This window comes from Schistocerca gregaria, chromosome 1 (assembly GCF_023897955.1).
Source record: "Schistocerca gregaria isolate iqSchGreg1 chromosome 1, iqSchGreg1.2, whole genome shotgun sequence".
Lineage (NCBI taxonomy): Eukaryota > Metazoa > Arthropoda > Insecta > Orthoptera > Acrididae > Schistocerca > Schistocerca gregaria.
In genome coordinates this window covers 890,233,593-890,258,432 of record NC_064920.1, presented here as the reverse complement: position 1 = coordinate 890,258,432, position 24,840 = coordinate 890,233,593, and positions in this window count along the sequence as shown.

Sequence of the window (24,840 nt, the reverse complement as noted above, 5' to 3'; positions counted from 1 at the left end):
CCCTCCCATTCACTCCCCTCCACGCCTATCCACAGTGTAAGGCCCTCCCCTAAACAGCCGCCAGTTCCGCAAACTGGAAGCTTCATCAAAGCTGTTATTGTCACAGTCCAACACATTTTACACAGTGATGAAATTCAGTAATGATAAGAAATTTAAGTTTTTCTGGATAGTAATATATTACGAATGTGAATTTTTAAAGAAATAAAAATATTTATAGAGTATTGAAAGTATTGCCAGCAATAGAAAACAAAAAATGACCGATGTTACTTAAGGGCAATAATTTTCATTAACTAATTCACTTATTATAATACGTTTATCTCAGGGAAACAGCAGAGCAGACATGCAATGCGAAAACAATGGTCTTGAATCTGTCATGTCGCTAGTAAAGCCACGGATGCAGTATAATAGCACTGTTGTCTAAAATCAACGTTATATAGAAATAAGTCAAAGTCGTTTTGTTTATGTAGGCCCTCATAGTAGCTCACGAAAATGACAGAATATAAGAATGTCATAAAGCAGAAATGCCTAATGAAAGTAGTAAGATATTTGCTTATATGACACATTTCGTTAGTATTTGCATGGGTAATGGGTGAATTTTAACTTGTAAATTCTTCCAGTGTCATACCTGCGTATTATAAACGAGGTTATAAAAAATTGTGGCTGTTTCTGTGTGATTAGTGTCCTATATACTGTTGCAAACATCTCAGGAAAATAACCTGTCGTTATTCTTTGTCCTGTCTGTTTTTAACTAAAAGACTCATTCATTTCGTAAATGTCATTCAAACCATTTTTTTAAAAATAATAATGATGATATGTATGTTTGTCACAGAGCAGTTATTGGAGAAAATAGATGCTGCAGTGTTTCTAGGCTGTAAAACGTCCTTCACGCTGTGCTAGCTCTTCTTCCACCCCTAAAACTTTTCAGCAAAACTATTCAGTGAATAACACGCAAAAACAGCTTGGATCGATCACGCAAGAACAAAGTACTTTTGATGCCTTCTGGAAGTATAGTGAACATGGTGCTTGTTTCACACATACTGTCTGAGTTCTGAAACTTAAGTGTCAAGTATACTATGGTTCTTCTTTCTCCAAGCAAATGATTCTTTGAGGGTAGGTTTTTCCTGTTTTAGCTTTGCGTGCTTTTTCTGACATAGAAGTATGTTTCTTCATAGGCTATTAATCTGGATACTGAGTTCTCGTATTTAAAGAATTCAGTGCTAAATTCTTTTCTCTTATGTTTGCTGTGGAAGTACCTGGCACAGGTCGTATGTAAAGTACACAAGCGGCAAGACGCAGTCAATACCTTCGCTGCGTAGTGCCGATGGTACTGTTATCGACGACTGTGCCGCTAAAGCGGAGTTATTGAACGCAGTTTTCCGAAATTCCTTCACCAGGGAAGACGAATGGAATATTCCAGAATTTGAAACATGAATCTGCTAGCATGAGTTTCTTAGAAGTAGATACCTTAGGGGTTGCGAAGCAACTCAAATCGCTTGATACGGGCAAGTCTTCAGGTCCAGATTGTATACCGATTAGGTTCCTTTCAGATTACGCTGATACTATAGCTCCCTACTTAGCACTCATATACAACCGCTCGCTCACCGATAGATCTGTACCTACAGATTGGAAAATTGCTCAGGTCGCACCAGTGTTCAAGAAGGGTAGTAGGAGTAATCCATTTAACTACAGATCTATATCATTGACGTCGGTTTGCAGTAGGGTTTTGGAGCATATACTGTATTCAAACATTATGAATCACCTCGAAGGAAACGATCTATTGACACGTAATCAGCATGGCTTCAGAAAACATCGCTCTTGTGCAACGCAGCTAGCTCTTTATTCGCACGAAGTAATGGCCGCTATCGACAGGGGATCTCAAGTTGATTCCGTATTTCTAGATTTCCGGAAAGCTTTTGACACCGTTCCTCACAAGCGACTTCTAATCAAGCTTTTGAGCTATGGGGTATCGTCTCAGTTGTGCGACTGGATTCGTGATTTCCTGTCAGGAAGGTCGCAGTTCGTAGTAATAGACGGCAAATCATCGAGTAAAACTGAAGTGAAATCAGGTGTTCCCCTGGGACCTCTGCTGTTCCTGATCTATATAAATGACATGGGTGTCAATCTGAGCAGTTCTCTTAGATTGTTCGCAGATGATGCTGTAATTTACCGTCTAGTAAGGTCATCCGAAGACCAGTATCAGTTGCAAAGCGATTTAGAAAAGATTGCTGTATGGTGTATCAGGTGGCAGTTGACGCTAAATAACGAAAAGTGTGAGATGATCCACATGAGTTCCAAAAGAAATCCGTTGGAATTCGATTACTCGATAAATAGTACAATTCTCAAGGCTGTCAATTCAACTATGTATCTGGGTGTTCAAATTACGAACAACTTCAGTTGGAAGGACCACATAGATAATATTGTCGGGAAGGCGAGCCAAAGGTTGCGTTTCATTGGCAGGACACTTAGAAGATGCAACAAGTCCACTAAAGAGACAGCTTACACTACACTCGTTCGCCCTCTATTAGATTATTGCAGCGCGCTGTGGGATCCTTACCAGGTGGGATTGACGGAGGACATCGAAAGGGTGCAAAAAATGGCAGCTCGTTTTGTATTATCACGTTATAGGGGTAGAGAGTGTGGCAGATATGATACACGAGTTGGGATGGAAGTCATTACAGCATAGACGTTTTTCGTCGCGGCGAGACCTTTTTACGAAATTTCAGTCACCAACTTTCTCTTCCGAATGCGAAAATATTTTGTTGAGCCCAACCTACATAGGTAGGAATGATCATCAAAATAAAATAAGAGAAATCAGAGCTCGAACAGAAAGGTTTAGGTGTTCGTTTTTCCCGCTCGCTGTTCGGGAGTGGAATAGTAGAGAGATAGTATGATTGTGGTTCGATGAACCCTCTGCCAAGCACTTAAATGTGAATTGCAGAGGAGTCATGTAGATGTAGATGTAGATAGGCCAATTGTGCACGTTCTTTGTAACGTGTCTTTTAACTATGTGGCAAAATTTAAGACCTAGCAAGATATTAATGTAACATTCACTCCAAGTGCAGCCGAACGCGGAAAACCACGTGGGTCAAATGAAAAGATGCCCAGGCGCCGAACAAAGACCGGGAAAACCGGGGGTGAGTGGGCGGGACTTGTTCCGGGAAAACCTACCGCTAACGATTCCTGCAAGCGTAGAGCAGCCGATTCTAAAGCTGTGTCTGTGTATCGAGGCAAGTGCTGCTCATGTCGTCATTAGCATCTGGGAAAAGCTGAACAAATATTCGGTCAGATGTTGATGAGATTTCAGGGTGGTACAAGGATTAGCATCTTGACCTGCTAACTATAGGCCTATACTTTGTCATCGGTCTGTTGTATAATTTTAGAATATGTTTTTTGCTCGCGTATCATGTCATTTCTGGAAACCCAGAATCTACTCTGTAGGAATCAACATGTATTCCGGAAACAACGATCGTGTGAGACCCAACTCGCTTTATTTGTTCATGAGACCCAGAAAACATTAGATACAGGCTCCCAGGTAGATGCTGTTTTCCTTGACTTCCGGAAGGCGATCGACACAGTTCCGCACTGTCGCCTGATAAACAAAGTAAGAACCTACGGAATATCAGACCAGCTGTGTGGCTGAATTGAAGAGTTTTTAGCAAACGGAACAAAGCATGTTGTTCTCAATGGAGAGACGTCTATAGACGTTAAACTAAACTCTGGCGTGCCACAGGGGAGTGTTATGGGACTATTGTTTTTCACAATATATAAAAATGACGACGCTTCATCCAGTCCGAAACATGCTCAATGGGGGACAGATCCGGAGATCTTGCTGGCCAGGGTAGTTGACTTACACCTTCAAGAGCACGTTGGGTGGCACGGGATACATACGGACATGCATTGTCCTGTTGGAACAGCAAGTTCCCTTGCCGGTCTAGGAATGGTAGAACGTTGGGTTCGATGACGGTTTGGATGTACCGTGCACTATTCAGTGTCCCCTCGACGATCACCAGAGGTGTACGACCAGTGTAGAAGATCTCTCCCTACACAATGATGCCGGGTGTTGGCCCTGTGTGCCTCGGTCGTATGCAGTCCTGATTGTGGCGCTCACCTGCACGGCGCCAAACACGCATACGACCATCATTGGCACCAAGGCAGAAGCGACTCTCATCGCTGAAGACGACACGTCTCCATTCGTCCCTCCATTCACGCCTGTCGCGACACCACTGGAGGCGGGCTGCACGATGTTGGGGCGTGAGCGAAAGACGGCCTAACGGTGTGCGGGACCGTAGCCCAGCTTCATGGAGACGGTTGCGAATGGTCCTCGCTGATACCCCAGGAGCAACAGTGTCCCTAATTTGCTGGGAAGTGGCGGTGCGGTCCCCTACGGCACTGCGTAGGATCCTACGGCATGCTACCAGTGTTAAAGACTGCGATGGAGCTCCGTATGCCACGGTAAACTGGCTGACACTGACGGCGGCGGTGCACAAATGCTACGCAGCTAGCGCCATTCGACGGCCAACACCGCGGTTCCTGATGTGTCCGCTGTGCCGTGCGTGTGATCATTGCTTGTACAGCCCTCTCGCAGTGTCCGGAGCAAGTATGGTGGGTCCGACACACCGGTGTCAATGTGTTCTTTTTTCCATTTCCAGGAGTATATATATATATATATATATATATATATATATATATATATATATATATATATATATATATATATATATATATACTCCTATATATGATCATATAAAATTAATTGTTGGTAAGGCGGGTGCCAGGTTGAGATTCATTGGGAGAGTCCTTAGAAAATGTAGTCCATCAACAAAGGAGGTGGCTTACACTCGTTTGACCTATACTTGAGTATTGCTCATCAGTGTGGGATCCTTACCGGGTCGGAGCGAGAGAGGAGATAGAGAAGATCCAAAGAAGAGCGACGCGTTTCGTCACAGGGTTATTTGGTATGCGTGATAGCGTTACGGAGATGTTTAGTAAACTCAAGTGGCAGACTCTGCAAGAGAGGCGCTCTTCATCGCGGTGTCGCTTGCTGTCCAGATTTCGAGAGGGTCCGCTCAGAAAACGTATACAGAAACAGCTAGAAGACGATAATACACGAAACGAAAAACACTGTTCGCAGACACTCTCATTCCCTCTATTTAAAGCTCTGTATAGAGAATTTATTGCCAGTGTCCACCATTTTGATCCTATCAAATTGCTGCTCATACATGAACGCTACAGTATCTTTAGCTGTTTATATTAAAGAAGCGTGCACAACTACGTCATGTGTTCCTGTGGTAGGGTACTATCTTCAAACAGAACGTCTCGTATTCTCAGCATAAAAAAATGTAAGCATAATGTATCGAAAAACTGTTTTATGCTGAGCATAAACCCCAACTTTCAGGCTGTTGTCATTTATTAGTAGCGACAGTGATAGATAGCACAGTTCCGCTTACAGCAGAGGCATCGTCGCAAGAATCTGTACTTTCACACTGGTCATCTCGAATCGTTAGCGACAGTAGTAGGAAAAGCTAACCGATACGCTCGAGTGGCCCTGAGTAAGGAATGCAACACCTTTTTTTACTGAAAGCGGCTTGATTTTATTCTGAATTCCAATACACCATAGTTTTCCCCATTCTTTGGCCTAGAAGACGCTATTTTTCAACATAGACGCTGTTCATTGTGACAGCCTTATCCCACTTTTTTGGGAACACGTATGCCCGCACCGTACCACTCTAGTGATCGACGTCAGAGCCAGCGTCTTGTTGGGTCAATAATCTCCCCATCATGCACGTACTGCTTCCGGGGGTGCATCTGTCATTGGGACAAACACATGGAAGTTGAAAGGTGCAAGATCCAGGTTGTATGGGAACGAGGAGGAACAGTCCAGTAAAGTTTCATGATCTCCTCTCGGGTGCGCAGAATTTGTGATACCTTGAGTTGTCATGGAGAAGGAGAAGTTCCTTTGAATTTTTGTGGCTACGAACGCACTGAAGTCCAACACGTCACAGCAGTGTGCAGTCGGCCGGCACGCGCGAGATTGGATAGTTTTGCACAACCTTGTTGCCCAACGAGTCACCGTGCTTTTGATCACGGCCAGGCCTCCGTAAATATTATGCAAGCGCCTCTGAATATCTGCGATGCTGTGGTTCTCCGCCACAAGAAACTCAATGACAGCTCGCTGCTTGGAACGCACCTTCGAAACACATGCCATTTTGGAGGCTAAGTGTAGCGCCACCACATACCGAAACTTCATGAAATTATAGGAGCTGAAGCAGGTATATTGTACGAAGTCCCACAAAACATTCCGCATTTTTTCAGCCGAAATTGCCCGAGAAAAAAAATGTGTTGCATTACTTGTTGAACGCCCCTCATACATTTCTAAAGTAGGGCACTATGTACAAGCTGAACGTTTCGTATCCTCAGCATCATAAAATGTATGTAAAACTTGTCGAAAAATAGCTTTTATGCCGAAGATATACTGCAACTTCCGTACTGTTGTTATTTATTAGTAGCGACAGCGATAGATTTCGCATTTCATCTTACGGCAGCGAGCTGAAGTACCTAGTGTCATCGCGAATATGTGTAGCTTCATACTGGTCAACTCCAACCCTCAGCGACAGCAATAGGAGAAGCTAATCAATGCTGCGTCGAAAGCGTCGTATTTATGAGGATAAATCACATATTTCTGGAACATTTTTGTTAAGGAAATTTAAAAGAAAAGATGAAGATTTGAGTTTAACGCCCCATCAATAACGCCCCATCAGTAACGATGCTATTAAAGGTGGAAGATAAACTCGGAGAAGGGGAGGATGCAGAAGGAAATCGGCCGTGTCTCTTAAAGGAAACCGTCCTAGAAATTTCCTTAAGAGGGTGCATGAAGTAAAGGCGATTTGCATGATTTCTTCAAGTAAAATAAAAAGTAATGTTAAATCAGATGATATAGTGTTATTCCTTATGATTTTTGCGTCGACATCGGTCGCTCCCTGTAACCGCTGCACCAAGTGGAAGGATCCCTTGCAGCAAGAACAATGATTATCACCGGCAATTCATGAAGCCCTTCTATTGGATGTGTAACAAAGTAATTTTGTATGAGTCATTTTCAATACATTTTCTATCAGATACTTTGGATAATTCTAGAATATTAAACTGTAACAAAATGGTGACGTCTTGAAGCAAACGTCATTTTTATTTTAAGGATACAGTTTCGAGACAAACGCATTTAAAGTTGTGGGCTACAGTTTTTGTAAGTAATTTAAAAATACCTATAGCCAGCAGTCCATTGACCATACAGCAGATCCAAAACAACGAGATCCTCTTCCATCTTCTTCATGGCCATTGTGGTCCTGCGGGCCTCTTTGGTTGCTTATATCATTCACTGCTCTACTCATTCGATACGCTTTTCGTCCTCTTTTCTGTAGATATTGTTAACATGCTGGTTCGATCTCAAGTTCGTGCACTTCCGTAACTTCAATAGGGCCTTTTCCCGCTGCGAGTGGTTTTCGGAAACACCGACCCGACACAAGTGTTAAAACTTTCGTTAGCATTTTGAGTGTAATCTCCCAGGCATCGTTCCAGCAAGTCATGCGTTAGTGCACGACGGAAAAAAAATCCCTGCACCAAGAAATAAGTGATGCAGAGGAATGAAATTTCCGAAATACATTCGTTTAGTTAACATACCTCGCTGATTAGCGTTGGAAGTTCATAAATTAACGTAAGCGAGAGAATAACCATTGCAAATGTGAAATTTTTGTACATCAATAAAACCATTGTAACTCAGAAATTGCAACCGCCAGAATTTTGAATGCAAGCATGCAAACGTGCAATGCAGTGTGTCATACAGGTGCTGGAGTTCCATGCCTGTCGCTCTTGCTCGATCAGTAAACGGACGGTTAATACTGGTTGTGGATGATGCTGGAGTTGTCCGATGATGCCCCATACGTGCTCAATTGGAGACGAATCTGGCGATCGAGAAGACTAAGGCAACATGTGGACAGTCTGTAGAGTGTGTTGGGTGAAACAACAGTATCTTGACCAGCATTATGTTTTTTGAAAATATCGCCTGTTCGTAAATGGCAGCACAACAGGTTAAATCACCAGACTGAAGTAGAAATCTATAGCCGGGCTAACTGGGGTAATCACGAGAGCGCTCCTCCAGTTATACAAAATGACACGCCAGGCCATAACTCCTGGTGTTGGCCCAGTGTGTTTTAGGCTCCAGACAGGTCGGTAGTAGACGCTCAACTGCCCTCCTCCTAACCAACACGCAGCCATCACTGTTACCGAGCAGAGTCGGCTTTCATCAGAAAACACAACACACCTCCACTCTGCGCTCTGATGAGATCTCGCTTGACACTACTGAAGTCGGTGTTTTGGGGTCAGTGGAATGCACGCTACAAGGTGTCTGGCTCGTGGGACTTAACATATGTCATCAGTCCCATAGAACGTGGAACTACTTGAACCTAACTAACTTAAGGACATCACACACATCCATGCCCAAGGCAGGATTCGAACCTGCGACCGTAGAGGTCGCGTGGTTCCAGACTGTAGCGCCTAGAACCGCTTGACCACAGCGGCCGGCTCAGGGACTATTGCGTTGTTAGTTGAGAAGCAGTAACAGCAGATCGGGACGGTCAGGAGATCTCAGTTGACCTGGAAAGGCGACTAGTCACTGAAAGTCGCCTAAGTAGCAGCGACATTTCAACCGTTCTAAAGCTACCCATATCGACTGCTGGTGATGTGACAGAGAAGTGGAAACGTGAAGGAACAACAACAGCTAATTCTAGAACAGGGAGATCTCATGCACTGATGGCAGGGTTGTGCTTCGGTCCCATTATTCATCTTAAGACTACGCTAAATACGGAAGGACATGAACATATTGTAGAGCATTGAGTACTGAGTACAGTAGCGGAACAGTTCGGAGGCGATACTGTTTGTATCAACAAACATAATGAACGCTGTCATAAAGCAGCGTTTATGAGTGCGTGGCTTGTGGACAGTAGTATTCCTGAATAGGTGCGTATTTGTTGAATGGTGACAAACTTGTAACAGAAAACTTTGTCTTGGTCATCATAGAGACACAAGTACATTTCAGCAGCAGTCATCGCTAGTGTCAACGTTCTGCACTAATTATAGCCTTAGTCACGAATAAAAATACGAAAGTTAATTAAAATAGATAGCGCGTAAGATCAAAGCACTTGCGTCAAACTACGAATTGGTAATATTGGCACGGCATACTGGAGAACCATTTTTTTTTTTTTATCAACAACTGTATTTTATTAGATGGGACACAAAGTTCACAACAAAAATTAGAAATTTCAAAAGTAGTGCTAGGTGAGATGTAATAAGGTATTTGAAATAAGAAAGGACAGAATCCGGAACATAATTATTTGTTAATAAACTGTCTAAGGCTGGAGCAAAAGTTATTTGCGGAAAACTAAAACTGTCAAAAATTGATAAACTCCTGTGATCGGCTACTTCACAGTCAAAACATAGAAAACGTAGATATATCGTGTAAGAAATCCACTTATATTCTCACCAACTGAATAGAGAGATACATTAATTTTTAATCACACAAAACAACAAATCGTCTTTATAAGTGGCTGCAGCACAATGATGAATTTGCAAGTTACGGACGAAACTATCGAACTGCCGTTTGACAATTCGCCAGTAGGCGTGCGAAATGACATTCGACATGAGATTTCTAGATATTTAGAGAACGATTGACTGAGACTCAACTAAATAGTTCGTAAGAGCCTTTGATAAACTAGATAAAATCAGCCCATGTTCATATATTGAAGCATATTCACATCACTGCTGCAGCTCACGTTGTATTTCGTCACGATAGTGAGAAATCCAGAACTGTAAGACTAACAAGACAGGAAAAATGAACATCAGTTAAAATTTAATCTCAGCATCACTTATGATATAATGCTTTTCGCTCTAGTGCAGATAAGTTTCAACAAGCAACGGTGGAACTTCTTATAGTACGCTTGAAATGAGGCTTGAAAATGAAATATATTATGACTGAAATACGGAATAAACAACTGATTGAAAAGATAACTATACAAATGAGCGATAGAGTCTTGAATCAGTTGATCATTTACGTATTTATTGCAGCTGGAAGCAACGATTGGTTCGACAATAAAATAAGTAGATACAAAAAGCAAACGGCCTAAAGTACTTTTTCGTTGAAACTTCCTGGCAGATTAAAACTGTGGGCCGGAACAAGACTCGAACTCGGGACCTTTGCCTTTGGCTAAGCCATGTCTCCACAATATCCTTTCTTCAAGTAGCGCTAGTTCTGCAAGGCTCGCGGGGAGCTTCTGTAAAGTTTGGAAAGTAAGAGACGAGGTACTGGCGGAAGTGAAGCTATGGGGAGGGGGCCTGAGTCGTACTTGGGTAGCTCAGATGGTAATCTGCAAGGAAGTTTCATATCAGCGCACACTCCGCTGCAGAGTGAAAATCTCATTCTGGACACTTTTTCGCTACTCAAGTAAAGATGCAAAAGCTGGGACTCCGATATCTCTGAAGCTAAACATTTACAATCCATGCTTATTGCTAGTTCCCACTTGTCACAGAAGGAAGTAGATATAACCGAACATCACCCACTGGGATATTTTGTGATTTCTCAATGGCTTTTGATTGTGTGAATCATGAAATTATTCTAGATAAGCTTAAGTATTGTGGTATGAGTGGGACAGTGCACAAATGGTTCAATTCATACTTAACTGGAAGAATGCAGAAGGTTGAAATTAACAGTACAGATAATCTACAAAAACCAGCAGAGTCCTCTAACTGGGGAGGTTTCAATGATGGTGTCCAACAGGGTTCAGTCTTGGGACCCTTGTTGTTCTTAATATACACTACTGGCCATTAAAATTGCTACACCACGAAAGTGACGTGCTACAGACGCAAAATTTAACCGACAGGAAGACGTTTCTGTGATATGCAACTGATTAGCATTTCGGAACATTCACACAAGGTTGTCGCTGGTGGCGACACCTACAACATGCTGACATGAGGAAAGTTTCCAACGGATTTCTCATACACAAACAGCAGTTGACCGGAGTTACCTGGTGAAACGTTGTTGTGATGCCTCGTGTAAGGAGGAGAAATGCGTACCATCACTTTTCCGACTTTGATAAAGGTCGGATTGTAGCCTATCGCGATTGCAGTTTATCGTATGTTGACATTGCTGCTCGTGTTGGTCGAGATCCAACGACTGTTAGCAGAATATGGAATCTGTGGGTTCAGGAGGGTAATACGGAACGCCGTGCTGGATCCCAACGGCCTCGTATCACTAGCAGTCGTGATGACAGGCATCTTATCCGCATGGCTGTAACGGATCGTGCAGCCACGTCTCGATCCCTGTGTCAACAGATGGGGACGTTTGCAAGACAACAACCATCTGTACAAACAGTTCGACGACGTCTGCCGCAGCGTGGACTATCAGCTCGAAGATCCTTGATGCTGCATCACAGACACGAGTGCCTGCGATGGTGTACTCAACGACGAACCTGGGTCCACGAGTGGCCAAACGTTATTTTTCGGATGAATCCAGGTTCTGTTTACAGCATCATGATAGTCGCCTCCATGTTTGACGACATCGCGATGAATGCACATTAGAAGCGAGTATTCATCATCGCCATACTGGCGTATCACCCGGGGTGCCATTGGTTACACGTCTCGGTCACCTCTTGTTCGCACTGACAGCACTTTGAACAATGGACGTTACATTTGAGATGTGTTACGACCCGTGGCTCTACCCTTCATTCGATCTCTGCGAAACCCTACATATGAGCAGGATAATGCACGACCGCATGTTGCAGGTCCTGTACGGGCCTTTCTGGATACAGAAAATGTTCGACTGCTGCCCTGACCAGCACATTCTCCAGATCTCTCACCAATTGAAAACGTCTGGTTTATGGTGGCTGAGCAAGTGGCTCGTCACAATACGCCAGTCACTACTCTCGGTGAACTGTGGTATCGTGTTAAAGCTGCATGGGCAGCTGTACCTGTACGCGCCATCCAAGCTCTGCTTGACGTAATGCCCAGGCGTATCAAGGCTGGTATTACGGCCAGAGGTGCTTGTTCAGGGTGCTGATTTCTCAGGTTCTATTGACTCAAATTGCGTGAAAATGTGATCACATGTCAGTTCTAGTATAATATATTTCTCCAATGAATACCCGTTTATCATCTGTTTTTCTTATTGTTGTAGCAATTTTAATGGCCAATAGTGTATATTAACGACTTGCCACTCTATATTCATATAGATGCAAGGTTAGTTCTTTTTGCTGGTGGTACAAGTATAGTAATCACACCCAAGAAGCAAGAACCAGACGAGGAAATTGTACATAATATCTTTCAGAATATTATTAAGTAGTTCTCAGCAAATGAACTCTCACTAAATTTTGAGAAAACACATTTTATACAATTCTCTACAGTAAATGGCATAACATCATTGATAAATACAGACTATGAACGGAAGTCTGTTGCTAAGGTAGAATACTCAAAATTTCTGGGTGTGTGCATTGATGAGAAATTGAACTGGAAGGACAGATCGACAATCTGCTGAAACGGTTAGGTTCAGTTATTTACGCTATCCGGGTCATTGCACACATTTTGGTGACAGACATCAATAAATTAGTCTATTACACCTATTTTCATTCACATGTTCGAACAGATACCATCTTTATATAGTTCAGGCTAACTGGCCATTGACCTCCTTCATCTGTGCGGATGCACACGTATTGCCCGAACTCTTACGGGATCTCACGGAGAGCGTGAAAGGGATAATTCCGTGCCGTCGCACTATTCTTTGTTCCCTCGATGGCTCAGATGCATAAAGCGCCTGCCATGTAAACAGGAGTTCCCGGGTTCGAGTCCTGGTCTGGGCACACATTTTCAATTGTCCTAGTTGATGTATATCAACGCCTGTCAGGAGCGTAGAGTCTTGATTTAATTATCGTTTCATTATAGAGCGCTGCATGGTCACTGATAGTATCTGTTCTTTCGGACATGTCCGAAAGAACAGATGCCATCCTCATACACTTATAAGGTAGGTCATTCCGGGCGGGTCTGCGGTCAAGTTCCCCACAGTGCCTTTCGCGCTGTGACGTCAGCCGGCAGGCAGCCGGCAGCGTTCTATTAAGACTTAACGCGAGCTAAAGAGATAAGTAAAAATACGAGTAATTGTGCAGTTGTAAAATGTAACAATTATGGCCGTAAAACTAGTGATAAAATATATTATCCTATCCCTAAAAATGCGGTACGAAGGGAGTGAGTAACTCGTTGCAAGCGACCAGATAAAATCAGTGTTGACAGTGCACCAATCTGCTCAGTTCGTTTTCTTCCGGAAGATTAAGAGCGTGATGTAAAGAACGAGCTCCTTGGTTTACCGATAAGAAAGAAGCTGAAAGCAAATGCAGTTCCGTCACAGCATTTACCAAATTGCAATGGAGGTGTATGTACAGCTGAAAGTAATAGTGACACTGCCAATGAGGTAAGGAAGCTAAATACACTACCATTTATTGCTGAACTAATTAAACCAAATTTCAGTATTTATTTCGTTAACTTAGAGCTTCTCAAACGGCATATATTTTATATGTGGATACATAGTTACTATTTCTCGCGTATTATTAATAAAACAGACAACTTGAATAAAAATTAACCATATTTTTTGTTATTATTGCAGGCTGTAGTGAGCGACCTCTGTGCTGTAAAGATAGAGATGTGAGACAGAGATTAGTTGGAGCCTTGGAATCTGCGTCTCCAAAGAAGAAGAAAGTGGACCAAGTAAGAAATACAAAGCCTATCTATGAAATCACGATTTAAGACCTAAGTACGAAGAAATCAAAAGACTGAATAAAAAAACAGAAGTGTTGAAGAAGTAAAATGTAGTATTAGAAATGACCTTAAAAGGACCTTCAGTAACGAAGAAGTTAATTGGGATCCTTCTAGACAGTCAGACAGGTGACGTGATTATCACACACTACTTAGCAGAACCTCGCATCAGTGTCACAGGGAGAGTGCGACAAAATGTTAGGATGGCTGCTGGTTTATTTTCACATCGCACCGCTGAAGCTGTGTTGTAAGTTCTAGGAAAGGAAGGTGAACGTTTATTTTTGAATTACTCAATGATGTGTTCGAAGTTTTGAATAGTAGATTCCCTTCTGAGCATAGCATGCCTCTACGTGGTGGGTTCGTCTGAATTTTCCAAGGCAAGATAACACTTCAAGAAGGTTTCGAGATGTTTGCCATGATAAGCGCTTTGGGAACAAAAAGGATTTGTTGCTGTTTTAAAACGAGTTTATCATCTCCATCACATCACTTCTAGGATGGTTTGCATATGAAAGAAAAGATGAAGGGAGGTACAACTAAATTAAGACTGTCTGGAGAACTATTTTTCAGAATTCGAAATCTTGGCGCTTTCTACAACAACCCTTCAGCAGTCGAGGTCAAGCACAGAATTCGGCTTCTTGTTTTAACAGGAAATCCAGACGACATACCGTGATGAAACAGTGCATCAGTTGCTGATGACAGAATCAGCAGTAAAGCTGCTGCAGATACCGAAACGCACGATGACGAGTGGTTCAAATGGCTCTAAGCAGTATGGGACTTAACATCTGAGGTCATCAGGCCCCTAGACTACGTAAACATACACGATGTCGAATTCACGAAATTAATAACCAGTGAACTTTGCATTTAAGTGACAGAGGAAAACCAAGTCAATCGCAGTGTGCAGGTATTTGTCATGTTGCACACATTATGGAAGAGGAAGAAGAATTTGTGAGAACAATTCACGAAATAGAGGGAAAAAATTGTGATGCAGAGGGCTTTCGCCTGACTTTGAACACTACTGCCAGGCAATCTTGTATTTAAACCTCGAGCCAATGAGAACTGAAATGTGCTCAATTCCTGGGACAAGTTCTAATACCTGGATATCTGCTGTTCCTCAAGGGGGTCTTTAATCCCACAACATACGGGGTGAACGCAGTAAAACAATTTGCAATTGTATTTTCCGGTTTTCACGGATATACCATTCCGAAGTGTGACAAAGCAGTTAAAAATTTGACATCAGCTATCAAAACAAAGTTACCTCTGGCACACGAAGATATTATTAGCTTGTTTGCAAGAACGAGAGCATTTATCTGCATTAGGCATTCGAATAAAGAGAAGTATGCCCAAGCAAAGAAGAAGAACGCAGCAAAGAAGAATTTGATGTGGACAGCATCTCGACCATGTAAAAATTGAAAATTGGCTTCCCTTCACCCGCAACAGGCGATTACTACATTTAAAAATTACAGGATCCAGGTATGTTCGTTTACCGAATGAAATTATTGCATCTGCCTGGAATTATTTTTAGTTGTGTATTTGTTAGGGCCAATTTATTTATCACTGTCTCTTTAACACACCTTAAAAGCATTTAAATAATTTACGGAAGACACACGCTATATAAACCTTCCCGCATTTATTTATTTTATTTAGCGTATAGCCATGCACATCATTTTAAAATTTTTACAAATGTTTAAGGAAAGATGTACATAAAAAAACACAACCTTGCTTTCATGCAACGACCTGTCTGGCGCGGCCGGCTATTGTTTGCCTGCTGACGTCATGCGAGAGCGACCAATCAGTTTCTTGTCGAAATGCCCCATCTGGCCTCGGATGTTCCCTGAGGATTGTCAGTAGCCCACAAATGACTGTTACGCAGCTCGATGATGTCAGTATCTGATAAAGGTTGCTTCGTCGGTAAAGAGGACTGACGAAAGAAATCCCGTAATTGTGATGATCTGGTGCAAAAACCATCGACAAAATCGTTACCGTAGAAGGAAATCAGATGCTGATAATCCTCGCACTCGATGCAGGTGATAGGGACAGCTGCGGTTGTCATGCAGGACATACATAGTCGTTCTCTGGCTTGCTCCATGTTGGTGGATCACTTGCCTGGAGCTTGTACTAGGGCTTACCTCTACTTCCTCCACACACTAGTCCTCCAAATGTGACTGGGTGTTGTGTGATGTCCTTAGGTTAGTTAGTTTTAAGTAGTTCTAAGTTCTAGGGGACTGATGACCATAGATGTTAAGTCCCATAGTGCTCACAGCCATTTGAAGCCTCCAAACGTGAGGAATGTAAAGTCCACCACCTTCCTGAACGTTCGTCTGTCTGAAAGGACCCACATCACATAAAAGCCCAAAAATACCTTGAAATACCGTGTGATGTGGTTAGTGTCTGTGGAGATACTTGTTTTGTTATAGCCGTGCTGCCTCTTGACCGTATCCATCTGCTTGGCCGTACACAAACATCATCTCGGATTGTTTTCGACATGAATAACGGACCGTTCTGCCACTTACAGTACGCTGCGTCAATCACACAGCCTGCAACACGCCACGTGGTCAGAGGAACTTTCATTCGGCAGTCTCATCTAGCGTGGCAACGATGCATTTCCGAACACTCGTTTATGTGATCTTTCTTCCTCCATATCCATTCAAAATTTGTCCCTGCAATTTATCGGTTTTATTAATGTTCACCCTGTATAATTCAAGTGAACAACAATAGCTCTTGTAAGTGATCTAAAAGTTTTGAATGTACCCAAATTTTCAGCCCTTCTAGTCTTATGAAAAACGAGAAATATATTTCAGATAAAATTTAGTGTGGGACGAACGCAAAATGATATGTATGAGTAGTTTCAAAATGTATACATAAATGCTAAACATGTTTACTATGCAGTGAAAGTAATATCGCTGCCACATTAGAATTTTGAAACAAAAACAGTATGATAAAACTTGGGTAGCATTGCTTGCTGTTAGAGTGAATAACAGGCAGCCACTTCAAGAGAAAGAAAATGTCACATGTGCTGAAATACGTGCAATATTTCTGATGTTGTGTCTTACACAATAATTTTAAAATAATTTGTAACTTCATTCCTATTACCATCCCTTTTTAATATATTGTTAGATAATGATGTGACTGCGTAATAATAATTAAAGAAGTTCATATTATGCGTAAGTAAACGTCATGCGTCTAAAATAATCTTAAACAACGTCTCAGCAACAGATTTATTTTTAATGTTTCACCAGAAATAGCACATGCCTTCACTCTCCTAAGGAGGACTATCTTGAAACTTCCTAGCAGATTAAAACTTTGTGCCGGACCGAGACTCGAACTCCGGACCTTTGCCTTTCGTTGGCAAGTGCTCTACCAAGTGAGCTACCCAAGCACGACTGACGCCCCGTCCTCACAGCTTCACTTCGGCCAGTACCTCGTCTCCTCAGGACTATCTTCTCAGACTGTTTTAACGCCAGTTTTCGTCCTAATTGTAAACCTAAATCCGACGTCAAGATGTTGTGGTGTAACGTGATTTAAAGACAGCTGTTACATATACTGTAAAATTTTACCAATATGATTCTACTGTATGTTTCACAACAGTTACTCATTAATCTTCGAATCAGAAACTACAGAAAAAAACAGAATCAACTTGAAATTTGAAAGACTGTAACATGCACACACAAGAGCTTCTGTACCCTTCCATGGACTCATTCTCTGGTGATTGTGCAAAATTTATGTAGTGTTTAATCTTTACCTCTTGAAAGCCACCGTATAATGTGTTTTTTTAAATTTAAAATTTGCTGCGTTACCTCCCAGTCGTTTTATGTTATTAGGCAAATTATCGAAATATTTTGTCGTGGCTGATGAAAACCTTTCCAATTTTAGTTTTTGATAAATACAATCGTTTTTTTAGATCGTTCTAGGTATGGACATCACTTTTCCTTTTAAATTAAAGCGGAATGTTTTTGACGAGTATCGCCAGACAATATATAAACTGTAAAGGTTGAGTTAAGATGCCTAAATCCTTGAAGAGGTGCCTGCGAGATGACTGTGGGCGAACAAGACTTATATTTTTCTTTCTTTTTAAGTTATTTTTTACTCCCAGATACTATGAAATAAGTCGTTAAGAAGTGGAAAAATGCAAAAAGTGTTAAGACGTTGCTTTGCTTCTTGCCGAAACACGCAGTTATCCGATAACGGAAGTTGCTGAGATTTGCTTTTTTTTTAGAAGTTTTTAATATATTCCTTCCAGTTCAAATTTTCGTCAGTTCGTAGACCGAGACAGTTGTTCATTCCTTCTTTACTTACTCGCATCTGTTCATGGTTACCTTGCTCTGGTGGCGGGTCGCCTTCATGCTGAATCCACAATTGATGCCACAACTTCCTGCGTTCGCAATGGAAGGCGAACAAACTCACCCTCGCGCTCACACACAACACGGCTTCCTCTCCCTCCCTCCCACACACACATACGCACAGACCACACTCACGTCTGACGCCGTCCACCCCTGTTTTCGTTTCCGGTTTTCCCCACCGCAAATAGCTGGCAGAATCGCGCTTTGTTTGCCAATCGAAAACGATGGGTGCTGTCGAAGGAGGCCACTTTTCGATCATTGAGAAGAACACTAACACGTAATAATTCGTAATGTTTATTCAAAAAACTGCTGTATTCGTGACAGCTCAGTTTTCGTCGAAATAGTCTGCGTCGTTTTCGGTGTTCGACAATGTTATTTACGACTATCTTTGGTCTAATGTGACGGTACGATAACACTATTGTTGATGGTTCTCGCATCCTTGTCAGACTGAGACGGCGCATTGTAATCTATGATTCGGTTGAGCGTGAATCGATAAAATTGAAATGAGGCACAGATGCCTCCGCCTCACCAACCGTATTTCTGTCCGCCTCTCCCTGTACACACAGTGCGCTGCTTGCAAAATACCCGACGTGGAAGGAACTTCAATTATGTATGGGAACTGAATTCAATGCTTAGTTTGAATTTTTCTGCTTCGGTACGGCTTCTCTGTCGAAGATAACTGCCGCTCTGCGTGTATGCGAACAAAGCTTTCGACTGTAGTGTCTTTTTCGGGAAACTGCTTTCACTTTTGGTGACGATAGCAAGTTTTGTCACCTGCGAGACGAAACCGTGCTACAAAGACAAAATTAATTGCTGTTCGACATTTACAATTTGTGAATTCCATTCTTAACTAAATTTATTGTGCGATTGGTCAATACGTCCTTTCTGAAAGGCATTTTATGTCGGCCCAGCATCACTATAATGTTATTTCTGTGATGTGTATTTCAAACATTTTTCAAATGTGCGATCAGGTCAATGGGCCAATAGTAGACACCTTTAACTGGTCTTATCGTCTACGCTGGTGTGATGATAATACTTTCCTGAAAATCTGAAATCTCATCTTCTGTTCTGTAATTTTTTGACTACAGATCAGATATAATATTCTAGTTCCTGTACCTCCAAGTAAGTACGAGTGCTGTCCAGAAAGTAAGTTACGATTGATCGCGAAATGAAAATCACAGTGAAAATCAGAAATGTTTCATTTGTAACAGTTAGCCACACCTTTCAGCTACTTCTCTACGTAGTCGCCGTTCTGACTCAGACATTCGTCGTAGCGTTGTATCAACTTTCCAATACCCTCATCATAGAAGCAGCCGCCAGTGCTTTCCACCAATTCTCTACGCTGGCCTAAAGCTCGTTGTCTGTGCCAAAATGTTGTCTTCATAGCCAGCGGTTCGTTTGAGCAGAGATGAAACTCAGTGGGAGACAATTACGGGCTGTATTGTGGCTAACCAAACATTTCCAATAGAAACGATACAGGAACGTCTTCATTGCCAGTGCAGAATGAGACAGAATTGTCTTGAAGAAGAAACCGCACGACAGTTATGTAATGTTGGTTGCATAGCTTCGGGGGAAAATTCTCACCAGGCCCTCGTACTTGACGGGAGAAACTATTTTCTATAACATATTCACGCGCTCACTAAGAGCTCAGGAATGAAAAGAGCGACATAATTCTACCTAGAGTCATACTAGAGACAATGCCCAACACATCTTTGCAAAGCTTTATCGGATTTTCAAAGTGGCTTCCATTTCGCGACCGATCGTAACTTGCTTTCTGGACAGCCCTCGTATATTATCTCAGATTGTTCAAATGGATCTATGCGACTTAACTGCTGAGGTCATCAGTCCCCTAGAACTTAGAACTACTTAAACCTAACTAACCTAAGGACATCACACACATCCATGACTGAGGCAAGATTCGAACCTGCGCCCGTAGCGGTCGCGTGGTTCCAGACAGAAGAACCGCTCGGTCACTACTTCTCAGATTGCATGTCATGCATTCTTTCTCAAGCATAGGTTATGACGCTGAACACGCATTTAGAGTTCAAATATCCGTCTAGTTTAGGGTTCTCTGTAGTTTTCCTAAGCCTGTCACGAGGACAGTCTTGGTGACTGGTTCCTTTGGGAAGAACGCAAACGATTTCTTTCTCCATTCTTGTCCAGTCCGAACGTGTTCTCCGTCTCTAATGACATATCTGTTGACGGGAACTCAAGCTCCTTCGTTTTTGGTTAACCGACTGTTACTGACCTGTTGAAGTCAAGTCATTCACTGATTTATGAAGCTGCCGTTATTGTGTCAGCTGTATCTTACGTATCTCTTCTCCTACTGTTATGTGCTTAACAAGAAATCTCTCCTTTTAACGTGCAACCTTTCGGTATATTGCTGCACTTACTTGCCCATTCTCAACAGCGCTATCCTACGAACACTTTCGCAAAATTGTTTTTAATTCACTTGTGCATAGCGTTTAGTATCTCCATCATCGTTTGCCGTCCGAACGGCCGCCCTGTCATCCGCTACCAACAGCGCTATTGAAATGGAGTATGGGGAGGCATGGGATTAGCTCACTGCTCTTCCGGTCGTTGTCAGTGAGCCACACCTTGGAACCGTTTCTTCTCCCTGAAGTACTCACTTGGCACATCGAGGTTGAGTGTGCTCCGTTCCAGTCCTTTCAGCTAGAAAAGCTCCCTTGTACAGTCGGCAATTGAACCCGTGTTCCCCGCAACGTAGTGAGACACGCTGACCTCTTACCTACCGCGGTTTTAACGAGCTTTGAGTATTCCTACATCATATATTTTTCAGATTACTTGGCTCTTTCTCTCACATTTAGAATATGCTTCAATGGGATTTTAATGACATTGGCATAATGGGAGAACAAAAGTCGCCGTACTTCGTTGATTCGCAATACTCGCCCTGTTTTTATGAGCATAGAATAGCATGCTTCAACAGTTTGATCATGCATAGCCTCACTCTGCAAATCACTGTAAAGTATCTGGCACTTTATGTCACAAAAATCTATACAGCTCATAGCTACAATACTTGTTTTTCCTTTTTCAGATGTGACGGTTTGGAAAATGGCTGAAGGAAGGATGCACCTCGAGCAAAGAAAGAAGTGCTACTGGAAGTCTGAGAACGTAAGTGAAGTGCAGAGACAATTCAGAATGAAGTTTTAACGAGTTGCACCGACGTGACTCACAATTTCCCGTGTGCGAGATAAGTTTGAAGGAGAAGGAACCGTTCAGATTGCACACAGAGAACTATTCCAGAAGACCACGATCATCCACCGTCCCCACAAGAGAAAGAGCAGTCGCTGAAAGATTTCGCAATCTGTGCGTCAAGTGGCTCGTGAGACAGGAGTTCCAAAAGCGAGCGCCCACTGCAATCTGAAGCGTGTCCAACGGAAAAGCTTTACTCCTAGAGTACTCCACGCTCTGAATAAAGATGGTCAGGACCGCAGAATTTAATTTTGTGAGTGGTGTCAAGCAAGGTGCAAACAAGTCCTATAATAGGTTGTTTGGAGCGATGGGGCGACTTGTAAGTTAAATGGTTCAGTTGATCGTCTCAGTTGTACCTACTGGGCAGCTGAGAATCCTAAGGTGACAGTGAACATCGTGTTAACCTATCAGGAGTTACAATGTCCTGTGGTTTATCGTATAATTTGACGTTTCTTGATTGAACTCTATGCAGGCCGCAAAGGGTAGGCGCTGAAAACCAATGTTTGGATCTTCGTAGTAGGTTATTGTTAGGTTTTTCATGTCATTCATTGTCTTTTCTGCTACGACGGGAATACTCCGGCCCGGACGGTTAAAACGCAGTAATAATGGTTTAATTAATAAAGTAAACAGTCAGTCAATTGCCAGAAGATTATTTATTTAAACTTGGCGTAGGTTTCGATACTACTAAGCGCATCGTCTTCAGAAATACGTGATGTTACCTAAAAACTTATGACAACAAAGGCATTACTTAGTGGTTTACCGAGCGAGGTGGCGCAGTGGTTAGACACTGGACTCGCATTCGGGAGGACGACGGCTCAATCCCGCGTCCGGCCATCGTGGTTTAGGTTTTCCGTGATTTCCCTAAATCACTCCAGGCAAATGGCGGGATGGTTCCTCTGAAAGGGCACGGCCGACTTCCTTCCCCATCCTTCCCTAATCCGATGAGATCGATGACCTCGCTGTCTGGTCTCCTTCCCCAAACAACCCAACCCCAATTTAATGTTTTCATTTTCTAATTCTGAATACTAAATATTTTACATCGTAATTGGTAGCTAGAATTTTATTTATATTTACTAAACCTTATTAACTGAAACTTACTTACATTTGCTGTTTACAGCCATGTTCAAGATTGTGACAGTAAAAAAGAATTTAACAGACAGAGATAAGTCTGTTCTAACCATCAAAGTCATATAGACTACATGCATTCAGGTGCAGATGTTGTATGGAGGTTAACGCATGTAATGTGTGCAGAAGCATATGTCTCTGAAGGAACTTTACCGTGTAACAGACAATAACATTTTTGATACTGTGCAAACCCTATACAGAGGTCTTGTTGAGTTTGTGCGATTGCATAATGGTAACTGTAGCTCTTCATTCTGGCATCTACTTCCAAATTCCTACAATGTGATACAGATGTACGTTAGCACACGCATGAGAAAGATCTCGTTACGAAGTTGATATTCCTGTTGTATCATTTGTTAATATGGTCACGTCTCTTAACCAGTTCATTGAAACGGATCTACTCTTAGATGACGAGAAGGGAAGAACGCAAGGCAAGAAAATAACTTCTATTTTTGGATCTGTGACTCGTTCTGCATGTGTTAACACATATTGTTATAAACAAATGTTTAGATTTTTGCCAAATAATACCTCATCTACAGATGGAAATAACAAAAAGAGAAGACAGGAAATGCATTTGCAGATGGTAAGACTGATCGAGAAAGGAAATTCAAGCACCCTGAAGTTGCGTCCATACTCACAGCAGAACTCATAGCGATTTTAGAGGATCTGAAATAAGTGTAAGAAGAAACAATCATAATTTCACCAGACTCGCGCTCAGCATTGATGCTGTTAAATGCTGCGACGTCAACAATACCAAAAACACTCTAGTGTATCAGATTATAGAAGCAGTGCAAGAGCTTTCCCGCGTAAATAAGACGACCATCACGTTATGGGTGAAAACGCACAGCGGGATAAAGAGAAATTATAAAGCAGATACTCTTGCCAAGTTATTCGATGATATACGAAGTGCCACCCGACGATATTCTCCTTAGTATAAGGACTATAACCAGTGCCCGATGAAATGGAAACTTCAGTCTTACGAAACTAATGGGATACGCTATGCTGCAGTGGTACCTAATCTTCTTTACGTCTTCGGTACAAAAACTGCAGATATTTCAGAAACTTCGTAGTGACAATGGCAGGATTTTCTTCAGTCGTGGGAGATTTCGACAACATCTCTATCGCACTAAACGAAGTCACAACCTCATGTGACTGCGGCAGTGAGGAAGACGTTAGTCAAATTTTCTTCGCTTGCCACATAAGGTGTGAAGAAACTACGAAATTATTACAGCATCTGATGTCCTCTGGGAATGCTTTGCCTACAGACATTAAAACCATTTTAGCGGCAGAACATGAAAAAGTGTATAGGCCCATATATGATATTATAACAGAGGATCAAATAAAAATATAAAAAAGATATTTTTTTTTACAGTGTAGTAAATATGTCTATTTAGGTCATTTGCTTATGGTCATTCTTAGGGGATGTAACAGATAATTGTTGTTTTTCATGTTCTGACGCTGGTTGTACGGATAATGTCCAAAGCCATTAATAAATTTGAAAAAAGAAACACTTCATACATTACTCTCATAACTCTACTGGCACAACCGTCTGTTGCATGGTATTGTTTCATCAGCGACTTGTGCAGCTTTCAGGTTCGTTAACCTTCAAACATCGATTTTATAGTAATGCATGGGTTTGTGCAGTGTGACTGTTATTGAACTATGTGAAATAAAATTGTCACAACTTCTGAACGGTTTGCGTTAAGACATTGGAGCTGCTTGGTTGGCTGTGCGGCATGATGGGAATTAGTACGTATTGTATGGTTTGGTTTAGCGACAAAGCCCACTATCAGTTGGATGAGTTCGTTAATAAGCAAAATAGGCGCATTTGGGGCACTGAGAATCCGCATTTCGTGATCCAGAAGTCTCTTCACCCTCAACGATGACTGTGTGGTGTGCACTGTCCAGTAACGGAATAATCGATGTGATATTCCTTTATGGCTCAGTGATTACCAAACGGTACTTGAAGATTTTGGAAGATCATTTCATCCCCATTATCTAAAGTGACCCTGATTTCGACAAAACGTTGCTCATGCAAGACGGAGTTTGATCCCATCGAAGCAGGACAGTGTTTGATGTCCTGGAGGAGCACTTTGGGGACCGCACTCTGGCTCTGGGGTACACAGAGGCCACTGGCATACGCCTCGATTGGCCGCCATATTCTCCGGATCTAAGCACATGTGACTCCTTTTTGTGGTGCTATATTAAAGACAAGATGTACGGAAATGATCCCAAAATCATTTCTAATGTTCCGACATTTCAGCAGGTCGTACTGAATTTCGCTATTTGTCTGCGCCGCATCTTCGCCAAGGATGGCAGGCATATCGAACAT